The sequence below is a fragment of the Accipiter gentilis genome, chromosome W (genome assembly GCF_929443795.1).
Source record: "Accipiter gentilis chromosome W, bAccGen1.1, whole genome shotgun sequence".
Taxonomy (NCBI): Eukaryota; Metazoa; Chordata; class Aves; order Accipitriformes; family Accipitridae; genus Astur; species Astur gentilis.
This window is the reverse complement of record NC_064918.1, coordinates 19,276,803-19,292,688: the sequence shown is the minus strand read 5'-3', so window position 1 is coordinate 19,292,688 and position 15,886 is coordinate 19,276,803.

Here is a 15,886-nt window from a genome sequence, read left to right as displayed (position 1 = left end):
CAAGATAAAGACAGGGCGATCACTTACCAATTACCCTCATGGGCAAAACAAATTTGACTCAGAAAACGTTCATTTAAATTACTCTATTAATAAAATAGAGTAAGATGGTGAGAAATTAGGACAAAACTAAAAGCTTTCCCCCCACACCCCTCTTCTTCCCAGGTTTCCCATGACACTGGCATTTGTTGTTGTCTATTATGCAAGAAAGGCAAAGCTACCTAGGTGATATCATGTTAGCTACAGTATAGAAACAAGACAGACTAAGACTTCACTCTCAAAATTCATTAAAAAAATCAAGATTAGGATAGTAGGATAGTAGTGATGATCTAAATCTGGGACACTGATGGGCAATTGGGCAGATGTCTGGACATTGTTGTACAATGCAATGGAACAAGGAATGGGAGACCTTATACCAGTGAGATACACATGTTAAGGTCCAATTCACTTTCACAGTGAAATAATTGTGTTTGAAGAGTGCACTGTCAGAGATAGAAAACAAGAGCTGACAAGTCCTCCTAGCACTCCTGAATAAACATGATTATCTTAACTCAAATGCAGGTAGCTCAAATTTGTGCTATCCTTTTTCAGTATTTCACTATCAGAATTAGTGTGGGCAGAGGGAGCTCAGGTCAGTCTGTCCAGTGGTGGTGTCACAGGCAGAGTCCCTTCTGTTTCTTTGTGAATTCACCCCTGAATAGCTGCAGTTGTTTCTTCTTTGAAGTGATAATGAAAAATAGATTTTGACATTGTAATTGCCAACACACTTTTTTTTTTTCTTAGGTGTGAATGCAGGATGAATTCAATACATGTTACAGCATTCAAAAGTGAAGACTTTTTTTTCCCTTAGATGGCCGTAATTCATCAAAATTATCTGGATGGGGAAGTGTGTATTATGTCAGTAAATACACCTATTAAGTTGTACATGACACAGGTTACTTGTATATTCAATCACACACATATTTCCAATTCTTATCAGAAGCTATTGTGCATAGCGCTTTTTCTATCAATACGTTTTCTGCTTGTTATTCTTATGTATCCACATTCTCTATACGAAGCGAAACTGCGCATAAGTACAGTGTATGGAAACTTAGAAATATAATGAGGGTTTTGGTATGTTTCATTATGTCACCACAACTCACATTAGCTACTGCTGGAAACAGGCAGTTCTGAAGAATTCTTCAAGCTAGTGTTGATGTTAAATGTACACGTTCATAGATATGTAAAATATGTGATATATTTCTTAGCAAAGGGCAAAGAAATAGAAGAGCATGTGGCTTTGTTCTTATACATTTTCTAGTAGTGAACTCAGCAGGCCACAGATATTTATCCATTTAAAATGGCAAAAGAAAAAGAAGCTGAAAGAAGTGAAAGTTGGGGATATTCAAACTGGTAAATGGGAATGATGGGTCCTATCCTTCCCATTTACCAGTTTGAACATCCCCAATTTTCACTTTCCTCTCAAGATTTTTAAAAAGATTTGAATAACCTCTTTATTACCATTTTAATCTTTCAAATGCTTTCCAAAGACAATATATTTTCACTATAATCTCTCTGTACCTTTTATATAAACCTGATTTTATAAATTGCTAAATTAGAATATTCAGATCTGATTTGTTGAAGAATTCATATCTTTATATAATATCCTGGTCTTAAACAATAATGTTGAAGAATTTTGTGTTATGAGGAGGTTTACAATGTGAAGGTAGATAGGTGAAAAAGAGAGTTGCAACAAGCAGGTTTTAATTAAATAAAAATCATGTTGGGCCCTGTGGCTTCAAAACCTTAGTAGCTTTTCCCATGATCCTCTGGAGTAAGAGGAAGTAGGAGGAAGTGAAAAGTTGCGATAATGTGGAAGCTATTCCTTCAGTACCACGTTGCAGGGTTGCTCATTAAAAAATAATAAACTCAAAATGTTATGCAGAGTGTATCTGTGAAAGAAAATTCATGTCAAATGAGGAGAAAATTCTGTTTGTCAAAGCAAAGCAAATCAGGAAAAAGTTAAAATGGTGAGAAATTAAATGATGTAAGGCAATATATTTCACTATCTGGGCTTCCCTGAGGTCACAGTCTTTCCAATAGATCTTCACTCTGAGATTGTAGATAATAGACTTTCAATAATTTGTGAGACGAGGAGGATTAGTGGATTAGCGCACAAGTCTTTGGACTCTGAAGAACTAGGTTAAGAGATCTGCTTCGGGTCAAAAGAGAAATGAGTTTGATAATCTCTGCTTAGTCCCTGGGAAACATTTGTACAAATCACAAAACCTCCTTTAAGCATTTTCTACTATTGAAATTCTTTACTTACAAAGGTCGAAGCTGGTGTTACATGCAAAGAAAATCATCCAGCAAGACCATGTCTTTCTGATTGAAACTGAGCTACGAAGCCGAGGCATACGGAGACACCTGAGTTGTATTCAGATGGATTATAACAACTCACACGAATCGAACATCTCTGGTTAAATATTCACATTCTTTTTTCTTTTTCTTTCTTAAAACGTCCATGCCACACTTGTAATTTTTCAGCTCATGTAGTGAGGCAGCCAGTGGAGTACGCTCAGTCTGTAATCCCGTTTAGAGAATCGGCACTGCTATTTTTCAGCATAGACTAAACCGAACCCAAGCAAAACCCTCCCAGCTATCTGTACGGGGTGCGGGTGCCCAGGGGCTGCCGGGCGGCCTCTGTCAGGAGGGTCCGCGCCGGACACAGCCGGTTCCAGCCGGCTCCAACCCGCCCACCGCCGGGCACGGCTCAGCCCCGCAGCCAAGGTGGTGGTGGGGGAAAACCTGGGTGGGAAAGGGCAGAAACGTGACACGGGCGGTCAGGAGTGAGGTAAAAAGTTTGAGAAACGGCCCTGCCAGCACCAACGAGGAGGAGGAGGAGGGAAGGAGGGACTCCAGGCGCCTCAGCAGAGGTTCCCCGGCAGCCAGTGGAGAAGACTGGGCCGGAGCCGGTTTTCCTGACTGGAACTGCGGCCCCTGCCTGGTCCACGCTGGAACAGGGGAAGAGTTAGGTTAGCCCAGCACAATCTCTTTCTGAATTTTGTTGAGTCCAGCTAAAACCATTTTGAGACCACAGCTACAAAAATAAGCCCTATACCAAGAGGTGTCCTCAGACCACTGCAAACTTTTTCAAATGTTCTTTTATGATGGAATCTTGTATCACAGATAAATCAAATTAAACTAGAGCCTGACTAGATTTGGACGTCTTCCAGATCTGCATGTGGAATCTATTTCAAAGTAATTATATTCTCAGGATGAAACACTGTTTTAAAATAATTATTAATGATCTGTTATGTCAATAAATTTGATGGCTGTAGACAAGTCCTTACAGGCCCACCTTTTCAGAAGACAGTACTTCTGGAATGATTTCTTTAATCAGTAATGAAAAACTGAATAGATTCAATAGAATTTGAATTTGATGTATGGTAAGACAGGACCAGTTACACCAAAATAGCTTTAATGCCAAAACTGCTGCTGTCGTTTGGGCTTCAAGTCTAGTAACATATTTAGCAGTCATACGAAAAACAACAAATACATCAGGATGTAATCCCAAACCTTTCTGAAGGCATTGTCTTGCTCTTGATTTCACTGGCCACTGAAAAAAAAAGTGATTCATTGACTGTTATAACTAATTATTGCAGAAGGTGGCATGAAATAGCACTAGAAACAGTTAAAAACTGTTTTATACTAACAGTGGAGTATCAGGTATCTTATCACCATTAAAACAGTCCAGGAAACAGTCCATTTTTCTTTCATGATGATTTTTTTTCTAGCTGTGTTTATATTTGCAATTTGGTAAGAACTGAAATATAAATGCAGTTAGGCAAAGCTATTGAATTAAGCAAACTTATTTTTATGAATAAAAATATTCTGTTGCTCTGAACTCACTGTTGCATCACTGTGGGCCAGATGACAGCTTCAGTTCTGAGTCCAAGTAAGTGTTAGAACTACTACAGAAATGGAGCTTTATATATAAAAAAAGAAACCTTATTTATGTGAAAAAAACCACATTTACTAAGTCAAAAAGGCTTATATGTAACATGGTTATGAGGACAGATGTGATTGTATATAAAAAGACATCCTGGATCAAGCTAATAAATTGTTCATTCTGCTGTCAAGTCTTTCATTACGCACTTGAGATGTTTGGTGAAGGAGCCAAAACTTCAGAAGAAAACTCTACATAAAATAGAAATCAGTCCCACTCTCAATGTTATCAAGTTACAAATAAAGATAATTGCATTTCTATATAACTACAACAAATACAGTACCTTAGTTATATTGAGAAAGACTCTGAAAGATTAAAGTGAATTATGGTTCTTGTGAAAAATCAACATTAATTATAATCACAGATTGGATTACTTCAGAGAGTAGATTTATTCATGTTTTCATCTAAGAATATACTTAAGAATTATTAAGTTCAGGACAAGTTTTAGTTATGTGGAACAATACCAAAATAGTTAAGTAACATGTATTTTACAAAAAGATTTTGCTTTTAAAAAATTCTGATTCAGCAAAATCACCTATGTTCTGAAACCACATTTTTAATTATTTTAGGAGAAAAAATGTCTGTACTTTTTGTACACTACCTTTTTATGTCTGATTTTTTTTCTGCATAATTTTGTCAGTGCACTGTTAGGTTCATTAGGCTCTTCTCACTATTCTGTTTTCACATAAAAATAACTTTGCAAACATTTTGTTTACCAAATCTCCATGGGAAATCAGCCATTTCAAAAAATCAAGCACAAATATTAATTTAGTTATTTTTAAACAATATTAAAAATGGCAATATTGCTGGTTCAATAATATGTAACAAAATTATTGTAGGGAATACTTTCTGAGAAACAGAAGAAAATCATAACAATTGACTTTTCAGCATCACAGTGGGATGTACTGAAATTGAACTGTGCTGGTAGCAAAGCTGGAAAACAATAGATACAGTAGCAATACATCAAAGAAATTGTGATGTCTTTCACAGGAACATAAAACTTAAAATGGCCTTTGAGGTCATGTAGACTGGTCCCTGGCTGTGGCAAATCTGTTGGATAGAAACACTGCCCTTGTAGGAGATTGTTCCCAGATCATTCTTAGCCTAATAAAAGTTCTTATCTTAATAGGTTCTAATTTCCAAACTGAATTAATTCATGCTTATGTTATAACCATTTCCCTTGCGACATCATTTGTCTATCAGCTTAAATAATTTTTCTTCTTCTTCAGTATTTGTCTCCTTAATGATTAAGGGACAGTCATCGTACTCCTCTGATTCTCTTCCCTGGGCTGAACAGTCCAAGTCTTTTTTAGACTGTGCACTTAACGAACAGTCTTCAGACCTTAATAGTTTACCTGATTACTTGCTTTATTTTTAATATTAATTTTTTTTTTTAGTTTTCTACAACATTTCAGTGTTCTCAAAGCCTTATAAAATGGCACGGAATTCTGCTTTTCTCGGGTTTTAGTACCATCCTAAGATTATTTGCATTTTTTGTGGCTATGATGTAGTCATGACACTACTAACTGATAACATGCCCAGAACTCTTTTTCCTTTTTTTTTTTTTTAACTTTGGGTATGTGTTTGTAACTCAAGGTGTGAATCCCCAGTTCATTTGACCCACAGTGCTTGAAGCCACATGTTACTATTCAGTCTCATTTCCTTGCCTCAGTATGACACAGTTTCCTGAGGGTGGTATTACTCCCTAGTTTTCTGCCATTCTCGAACTTCATTACACAACTGTAGATTATATACAAAGCAAGTCAATGAAAATATTAAGTATAAGAGCTGCTCCATAGGGAAAGAACACTGTCTTTACTACGCGATCAAGTATTTGTAAATTATTATCTCTTGGTTTTTCCTAATTATACTGATCCTTTCTTTTCTAGGGAACTGTAATTTCTGATCCTTATTGTATCAGAAGTCCAGCTGAGATACTTTGTACTACTCATATCTAGTCATCAGGAAAATATTTAAAAATACAAAATTCCAGATATATTAAAACTCATATTTTCCTCTGTTCTATTTTCATGTCAGTTTATAGTGTGAAACCTTAAGTGACTCATGCATATCTCTTTTATTTGTAATGTACTGTTGGAGAAATTATTTTTTGAAGATGTTTTTAAACATAGAGATGCTGTTTTCTTACATATATTTATTACCAGTACAGATGTTTAATAACTCAGCAGTGTACCATACTACAATTAAGATTATAAACATAAGAAAAAAAATTAAGTATCAATGATTAAAACCTCAACCTCCAAAGTTTTTGGAATTAAGCTTCCATAAATAAACCTTGTTTGATGTTCTGTCCTCATTCACATTCCTAATTCTTCAAGAATTTCAAGCACACATTAGCCTCATCACATTTAATAGGATTCTATCAATTTAAAATTAAGCGTATGTGTTAAACATCTTGCTGGATTGTACTCCCTTCTATGGTCATGGAGTTTTTGAGCAAGGCCTTTTGAAATTCAGGCAAATTTTCAAACACAATAGTTCTTAAAATGCAGTACTCCATACTGCTCTGATGTTTTGACTTGATGCTCATCTGCTAGGATTTTTGGGGATGGGGACTCTTACTCATAGTGAATAATCTCTGGTTTAATTTTCTATTCCTGCTGTACGGCATCATTTTACTGGCTATGTGGAAAGAGGATGGTGATAAAACATTTCAGTGGAATCTGTATTGCTGGTGAACTAATAGGAATTTCATTAAATTCGGGAAAGTCAGAAACAATGTCTCACAATGAGGACAGAATAAGTCCATGTACCAGCACAGGCTGGGCTTGCAGAGAAGGCACTGGGGGTCAACATCTTGAACATGACCAGCAGTTTGCTTGTGCATCAATCAAGGCCAACAGCACCCTGTGCTGCATTGGGAAGAACATTGCCAGCATGTCAAGGTAGGTCATCCTTTCTCTCTGCTCAGCACTGGTGAGACACATCTGGCGTGCTGGGCCCAGTGCTGAGATCCCCAGTAAAAGAAAGGCTGTCAAATTGGAGCAAGCCCTCTGGAAACCCACCATGATGGTTAGACATCTGAAACCTGTGATGTACCAAGAGGCTGAGCTGGGATTGTCCAGGCTGAAGAACAGAAGGTTGAGGCGGTGCAAATTGTCTTCAACTTTGGAAGGATACAGAGGAGACAGTCAACTTTTCTCAGGGCTGTACAGGAAAGGTTGAGAGCGAGCGAGAACAGGTTCTAACAAGGAAAATACCAACAGCGTGAGTAGAGAATGTTTTACAGTGAGATTGGTTAAGCACTGGAATAGGTTGCTCAGCCAGCCAGTGGAATGTCCATCCAGGCCAAATCTTACACTCTTCAAAACACTATTCTTTAAAAGCCATTACTCAGATATATTTGCTATTAGCACCTCTACAGAGAGATCTGTGAAAAATAGATTTGATTTGATTCTAGAAGTGAGATCTGAGCTTTGCTGGCTAGTTGGGAAAAAAGCCCTATTTAGTCTTGTTATTTGGTGTGAGTTGCTAATAAAAATCAGCTTTATGTAATCTAATGTACCTGTTAAGACCCTTATAGTGGGGGGCAAAAAGGATGCTACAGCCAATTTGCAATTTGCAAAAACAAATCAGCTTAAATATTATATTAAGTTCATAGTAAGTCATTATTTCGTAGCCTGCACGAACACCTTGTTCACTTCTGGAATGACTTCACAGTTCAGAAACTAAGTTTCAAAATGGTAATAGGATTTGTCAATTATTTCAAAATACCTTCTGCAATACAACAGTCAACTTTGATTGATCTGCTTCTGGTTTGACAACTTGAGTCCAGTCCAAAGTGAAAAGAAGCCTTGGCTCATTGACTTTAGGAGACTTTGGATCAGTTTTATTAAAACAAATAGAGCTTGGATACAAACAGACAGGAACAAAAGACAAGCTTTCTTGATAGCTGGCTTTACACAAAAGGAATAACTTGATTAAAACTGAAAACAAAGCGCACAATGAATCACACGCTTGGACAGGCATATTTTTCTGTAAGGTGCCAACTAAGAGCTTAGTTAAACAGTACCCTTGTCCAGTCCTCACTGGCTTTTTTAACTGTGGTTCAAAAGATGAGAAGGAAGTGTTGTGTGGCATTAAACAGTCCCATGGAATAAGGGTGAGAATACGGGATTCATTTTCTCTGCTGAATGCCCTTACAACTGAGATACTAATGTAAATTCTTTTCTTTCTCTACCCTCAGTTATCTATCTTGAATTAATTGCTTTGCAATGACCAGACTTACCCTGACAGGCATTAGAAGGTGAGGAAAGTAGAGTCATAACCACACATTCACTGGGTCTTATGGCTTTTGATTGATGCATATGGCTTTGGTCCGCCTAACCTAGCAAGAAGGTGTTGAAACTCAGCATCCTTATTTTTCAATAGGTGTGCTAGTTGTTATTATAGAAAGTGTGTATTGACACTAATACCTTTTTTTCTCTTTCTCTCCACATCACAAGGTAGATGGGCCTATACCTAGAAGACACTCTGAATCACACGCTATTCCTCGCAACCCTGATGCAGACATCTCCATCCTGCACATAAGGGACTTAAGACATGATTTTATGGTCTGTCTCAATAGTTAGCATGAAGTTTTTCAGTCTCCTAGCTCTTTCCTTCATTGACTAGGAAGTCTGTGTAACAAAATTTGAGCCTTAGAACCTGTGGGAACCAAAATTTCTAACATACAGGTGCCAAATGTTCTTTATTGGATCAAAGTGTTGGACTTGAGTTATTGCATCCAAATTACAACCAAGACTGAAGGGCAGAATACATGACTAGTTATGCTGTGCTATTTTCCTGGGTTGGAAACACAGCCCATATGCAACATATGCAAAACAAAGAATTCATTTTTAGCCTATTAGCTTAATATTAGTGCAGCTACAATGATACTAATACTGATAGTCCAAAGTATCTGATTCTTAAAGAAAAAGCCTCACTAGTAATGCAGTTAGCATTGCTATACAAATGGTGTTATCCTTACTCTTTCACTCTGCCTCAGGGTCTTCAGGTCAATGGCAACAATTTTCTTTAAGAAGATGAGGCTGGAAGAAGGCTGCAGTACCTTGTCACCACCCCAAGTTCTTCACTGAGAGCATATGATATTTTTCCTCATCCTTGGAATTAATTTTTATGCATTTGTTCCCATAGTCCACCTACTCATTCTTCCTTCATTGGTCCACAAATTCTACATTATTTTGAAGTTTTACTGTACATGGTATGTTTTGCACATATTCTATACTTGTTCTTTTTTCCCTTTAAAATGCCTAAAAGTTTTTTACCCAGCTCCCCAAATGCTGTTCTGTTAATGATCAGTAATTGGTCATTGGAGTTTTACTTACAGACCTGTGTGCCCAAACTTTCAAGGTCCCTGCTGTCATCCATGACTAAACTTCTCTGCACTACATTTTTATTCTAAGATAACTAATTCTACACCTGAAAAATATTTTTTTATTTCTATCAGTTACTGAACTATATTAAAATTGTTATAGAACTACTTTGTAGACTAGTGTTATATAACAAAAGGACTATACTACACAACCATAGAGTGCTAAGCTAATGACAATAGTAACCCTGTAGTTAGACAATTGCTGTTACGGCTAAACAAACTGACACATAGGTTCAGGCCAGACAAAGTCCAGAAAATGCAAGTCTGACAAGTACATTTCTAAGTCTTTGTAGGTTTCTCACAAAGCCTGTGGTTTGTTACTAACAATGGCAATATTGCATTTTCTGAGCTAAAGGGCTAGAGAAAAAATAAATTAGGTTAAAATTATTCTTATGTATACACCACAGTAATCAGCAAAGATACATGTTCCCAAAGTAGCCTCTATCTCTATAGAAAGAAACATTATAATGTACATAATACTATATATCACATACATATTTAAAGATAGCTACATATTCTATACTGACTGGCTACAGATGTCTTCAGGACAGGGAATAGTCTGTCCTAGCCTTCAGTCCAACAGATGTTGAACCACTTTACTCTGGCAAAAATCTTGGCTCCCAGTTTACATCCGTGTCCTGATTCCCCAGGGGATCATCCATGCTGCAAGTGTGTTATTTCACTTCTAGCTCTCTTTTGTGGTCAGCCAAATAGATCCATCCAAGAAGATGTACAAGTACACAAGCAGAGTTCTGAGATTTTTTTCTTCCTCAGTGACCACTCTGTTTATGGCACTGAATCAGCTATGCCAATCTTGGCTACTTTTGCTTCATAATCTACCAAAGGTATCTAAAAGTACTTTCACCTCTAAGTATTTCCATATGTCACTCATATATCATTAGCAAAACATTGCAGACATACCACAACAGAAAGCTGTAACACAGCTCTGACATTATTTAAAGTCTACCCAACTGAAAAACATAGACTAAAAATATCTCAGTCACATGCTCATCACAAGGGTTTGAGAGAAAAGGCAGATTAAAAGTGATCCAAGGTTGTCATAGCCATTCTGTTTTAGAGGTTTACACTGAGACTATGAACGTTAGACCCTGTGCAACACTAGTCTGAGAATAGGACATTTCTCTGTTGGTATCCAAAATGAAAATATTTTAATATTTTAGTCACTGATTCTAAATGTTGCTGGTGTAACCTCCTTGTTTCAGAATGCTCATGCATTTCATTGTGTCCACATTCAAATCCAATCAGGGCTAATTATGAAAATTATAACTTGTATTTGTCTTGAATGACAAGCGTTAATATATTTCTGACTTTGGCCTGCAAGTAACAGTATTATTACATTATTCATTGTTCCCCACAGATGGTAATGTATAATTAGGAAAATAATAGACTATAGCACATTATAATTTTTATGGGAATAGTCATCATTGAACACATGTAGCTGGGCACAAAATATTTAAGTAAAATTTAGATTTGGACTTTTTCCTTTCCTAGTGTAGAAGAAAACAGGTGGTTGAAATCATTTAAGTATTATAGAATGTTGATTTATTGCTATTTTAGTCTTTGAAATTTACTACCAAAGTGTTAAGAAAACCAAAAAGGCCAGAAAAGGGAACTTGCATTCTCTGAAAACCTAAAAGAAAAATAAAAAAAATTCTTCTATATTAGATACCATTAATTTATTTAGAAAGCAGGCAATCCAGTTTAAAAACTGGATGTAGAAACATAGTCAATAGTAGATTTAATCTTCAACAACTTTGACCCATTTGTATGAAAAAGTCTTCTTTATCAAATCAGCATTCTCAAAGGAAAAATATTTTGCTGCAAAAATTTCTATTAGCTCTATTAGAAATATGTGCCCCTTTATAAGTGACTTTTGACTTTCAGTTTGTGCAGCATGAAACAGAAAGTGTTCCAGAGGCTTGTGTAATAACATAGCAAATTCTTGGATCAAACCTAAAATTGGCACCTGAATCAATGTATACATATTTGGAGTGGGACTTCCACCATCGGTTCCTCCAATGAAAAAATAAACAATTCATTTCAGAAGCTGCTTTTCCCTCAGTATCTCAGCTAGCTAGTTTAATTAGAACTTTGATTAGTCTAATGTGATAACAGCTTAAGTGACCAGAAATCTGGCTTATAGGTAATTCTGGACTCCTTTAAAAATTCATAATAAATATTTGGTCTTATTGTCAGATGTGGGAGGCATGTGCCGTAGGATATCACATATTTCTTAAATAAAGCATCTATTTTGGATTGGCTGTTTTTCTTTTATTAATTTAGAGAGCCTTCAGATTAGTTCAACAAGATTATTGGATATTGAAATATTATCACCAGCAAGATATGAACTTTGTTCTCAAATTTCAGTACACTAGTGTCTAAGGTACAAAATTATGATGATGTGAGTCCATCGCATATAATCTCTTAAATACTTTACGTGCCTGTAGGCACTCTGTGCTCACTCCGAATCTCAAATTGACACTCAAGTATATCATAATCTGCTCAGAATATATATCAGGTGTGTTGGGGGAGCAGGAAGAAGAATTTTGGCTTCACAAACTTGTACCATAGCAAAGCTCAAGCTATCTATAAACTTGGAAGGACTATTTATTTCAATTTTATATTTAGGATTACAAACTTCCTGTGAAAAGGTCTTGATTCTGCACAATCTTATTGGAAGACTGTACTACTACACTAATGAGCAGACAAGTTGACCAGTCATGATCTATCAAAATTTGATGTGATACTTCATTATTAACTGATAAAAAATTATAAACCCCAGAAATAACTGAATTGGCACACCTAATAACTAACTTCTTTCCCATTGGCTAGCTTCAGAAATAAGCACGTAGAAGATATTATTTATTTATTTATTTTTTACACTTGGATAATATACCTATGAATGACTTTATTTAGGATGATATTTTTCCTTTTTCCCAACATTCTACTGTTTTCTCAGTTCTACTATCTGGGCAGTTCAAACACTGTTGCTATCTGAACTGCAACACTATCACCGTCATCAAATAGATCTGTTTTCCTGGGACTGGAAAGTAACGGAGATGAGGAAAATCTGAATCAAACTAAACCTAAGCAATTCTGTGGGTTGTGAGAGAAAAATTTTCCGGGGGGTAACCAGAAAAAAAGCTTTTCTAACTTTACACAGGTCTGCCAGATAAGTGAGGTTTTGTGACTGTGTGCAAAAAATATAAACATAAAAATGTTTAATAAATCCATCCAATCAATACAGAATTTGCTACACAGGTAGAATATTGCCAGTCTGAATCAATATAATATAAAATCCAGAGGGTCATAAGTTGCAAGGAATACTTCAAAATTTTCTAAACTACATCTTTTCTGGATGGGGAACAAATCCTTATAAAGACAAGGAAAAAATATTTATAATTTCATTTTAAAACCCCAGAATTTTGTGGCATTTTATTCAAAAAAGCCCCAATATCTTAAAAATACAAACAATTTTGAACCCAAAGGGGTAACAAGTACCTGAATGTGACTCACAGCATTTATTGGTATCAGTGGTCTAGGTTCATTTCTTGTATCTATACCTTTGTGAATTGGGTAACGGTATTAAAGACTTTTTTTCTCTAACAGGTTCAGGGAGCATCACAACCAAAGTCTTTTGATTCTGTCAGAGCTTTTCATTTCTGTCTGTATGAGAAAAAGTCTATGTTTTAAAGGGGAAGTAAGAGCATGGGAGAGAGAGGGAGAAAGAGCATCAAAAAGGAAACCCATCTCAAGGCTGAATATTGTAGAATATCAACTTAAAAATCTTCCCACTGGGTTTAACAAAATTTTCATTAAAAAGTATTTTCATCTCCAACATGAAATATATGTACAGAATTTTAAAAAATCTAAACTCCTTTTACTGTCCTTTTCTTTCTTCAGCGTGAAATATTGAAATTTAATTGGAAGTTAACTAAGTTTATTAGTTTTTTGCTGTTTATAGTATCTTTGCTGCATTTTTACTTTGACAGCCTAACTTGTACAACTTTTCTCTTTGGTTTTGGGTTGTTTGTTTGTTTGTTTGTTTTCCCCCAAGCTTAGGTGCTGATAAAAGTGCTATGCCTATTGTTCTTTTAAAGGTGTATTAGAAAATCCTCTCTAAGTGTTATTTGTCTTAAAATATCCACTAGTACGTGGCAGATGTAGCACTGACTTTATTGAATATCCAATCAGCTTCTGTTTCCCTCTAGTAGAACAGAAATTAAAACAACCAGATAGAAAAGGCCAAAAAAACAAACAAGAAGGAAAAAGAGAATGTGATCCAGTGATCTGAACTGAACTGAGGAGCTCACATCCTTTGCCAGTTCTGCTGTCTTATGTGAATAGCTTATAGTATCTTCCTCAGTTACCTCTGTAAAATAAGGGTATTCGTACAAAGCCTTGCACACATAAGGCATTTGCTTCATATTTCGAGAGATTGTATAACAGGGAATGAAGCATAGATTCTGAATTTATTATAGATATATTTCTTCATGACAGGGTCCACAGCTTCAGTTCTGTAGAAAAGACTATAACCCATCAACTTCTATTCCCACAGTGATTTATACCTGGCTTTATCTTTGTTTCTGGGGAGTCATTTTCCTGAAATCAATACTAAGATTGGAACCTTAAATAATATTTTTCTCTTGGTGGTATCCTTTCATCTTCCCTAAACTTTTTGGAGATTAAAACAATATATACTGTTATCTTGAGATAGCCCATAAAGTAAGCTCTTCTCATTTTTAAACAATAAGAAGTACTGTACATACGTTGTGTAAGCAAAATTTAAAAGGTTTATTGGACTTTGGAGATCAATATATTCTATTTCTCTGTATCTCCTCTTTTCTGTAATAGAGGAATTCCATCAAGAGCATCATAGCATCCAGATTAGCAGTCAGTTGCACAAGAGTAACCAAGCTTCGATGCCTTTCTTCATCTGAAATCTGTGACTGAATAATTTCACAAAAAAGAGTTGGCAATAAACTTAGAAAAGTGCAGAGCCTGTAAGGTAGGAAGAGGCAGAACTGATAAAAGCACAGAGTAGAATGTGCTCTATAGAGTAGGATTAATTAGTGCAAATGTTACCACCAACTGGTAGAAGAGGCAGAGCAGGGAAAGTTCAGTAGCATTGAGTTCCTAATGAAGTTTTGAGCTATTTAAACATGTCAGGTGAAGTTATCAGAGTCAAGTATCTTCTCTACCATCAGATTTTCTAGTGTTAAATTTTATCTGAATAATAATGGGGAAAATAAAAATAATTTGCTTGATTTGTAGACAAACTAATATTAAAAAAAACAACTTGTTTTGAATTTTTATTTGCTCACTTGCAGAACTTGCTTCCCCAGGTAGAAGATGACAATAGCAGAGAAATGAAAGAAAGAAAATGAGAATTATTTCCTCAAGTTCTACCTGCATTTTGTGCTTTTGAAAAACTGCAAGTTTTCCATGAGCTTTTTTTCCATTTATTTCAAAGTGAGAGGATAGCTATAAACCACACTGGAAAAGATGCCCCACTTCTGCAAAGCAGTAAATGGTGTAGATGTTGTGTAACTTGTGTGCTCCTCTTACATACTCTCAGATGTGATGACATCCCAAGGGGCTAGTAATTTAGACAGGAAAAGATTAGATTTATTCCAATACTCTTTTCCAAAGTCACTTCAGTGTCATAGGTTATGGTTTAATTAATTATTTAACGCCTTGATGGAAAGTTACAATATGTATTTTAGAGAATATACATTTACCTAGAAATAGGTTGTGTGTGGCTCTGTGTTTTGGAATGAAAGAAGGTGAATGTTACAATGCATTTATTTTGTTTTTAAAACCAGAGAATTAAGATTTGATGCACAAGTAGAAGATACTGAGAGGCTGCAGTTGTCATGTTTCTATCAAATTTCTCTCTCCCAAAATGAGTTTTTAGTGTAAAGTTAATTACTTGGTCTCTACTGAGTAGCAAATTTAAAAAATGTAATTCACAAAGCATGTTTACATTTCTTTTGGACAAGAAAGAAATGCTTGAATACTTGTGATGCCTTCATTGTTCATTCCTCTATTACTGAGCATGAAAAGGGTGGGATAACAAATGCTTGTCTTCTAGGCATTTTGAGTTCTGGAATTAAAATTTTTTCTTACCTTCACTGCATTTCTGAGGAGACTGCTATACCCCTAATTGTCAGTAAACAGTATATGGGAAATTTGGGGGACATTACCTGCTAAACCTTAATTGTACATATGCATCCACCTATACAAAACCTGCTGATAAGGCCACGTAGAGAAGTTGAAGGACTTGCAGGGAGAATCCCAAATGCAAAGATCTAGTATACATAAAAGTAATTTACTTACTCCACATGAAAATACCAACGATGGCTTGTTCCATAATTCAGAATTGTTCCTAATTTAAAGTATTATAAAATAAAACAGTCAATAAGGATATGATCATTAGCCTGCTTTTCTGAACCTCTTGACCTTTTTTTCTTTTACATCTGCTT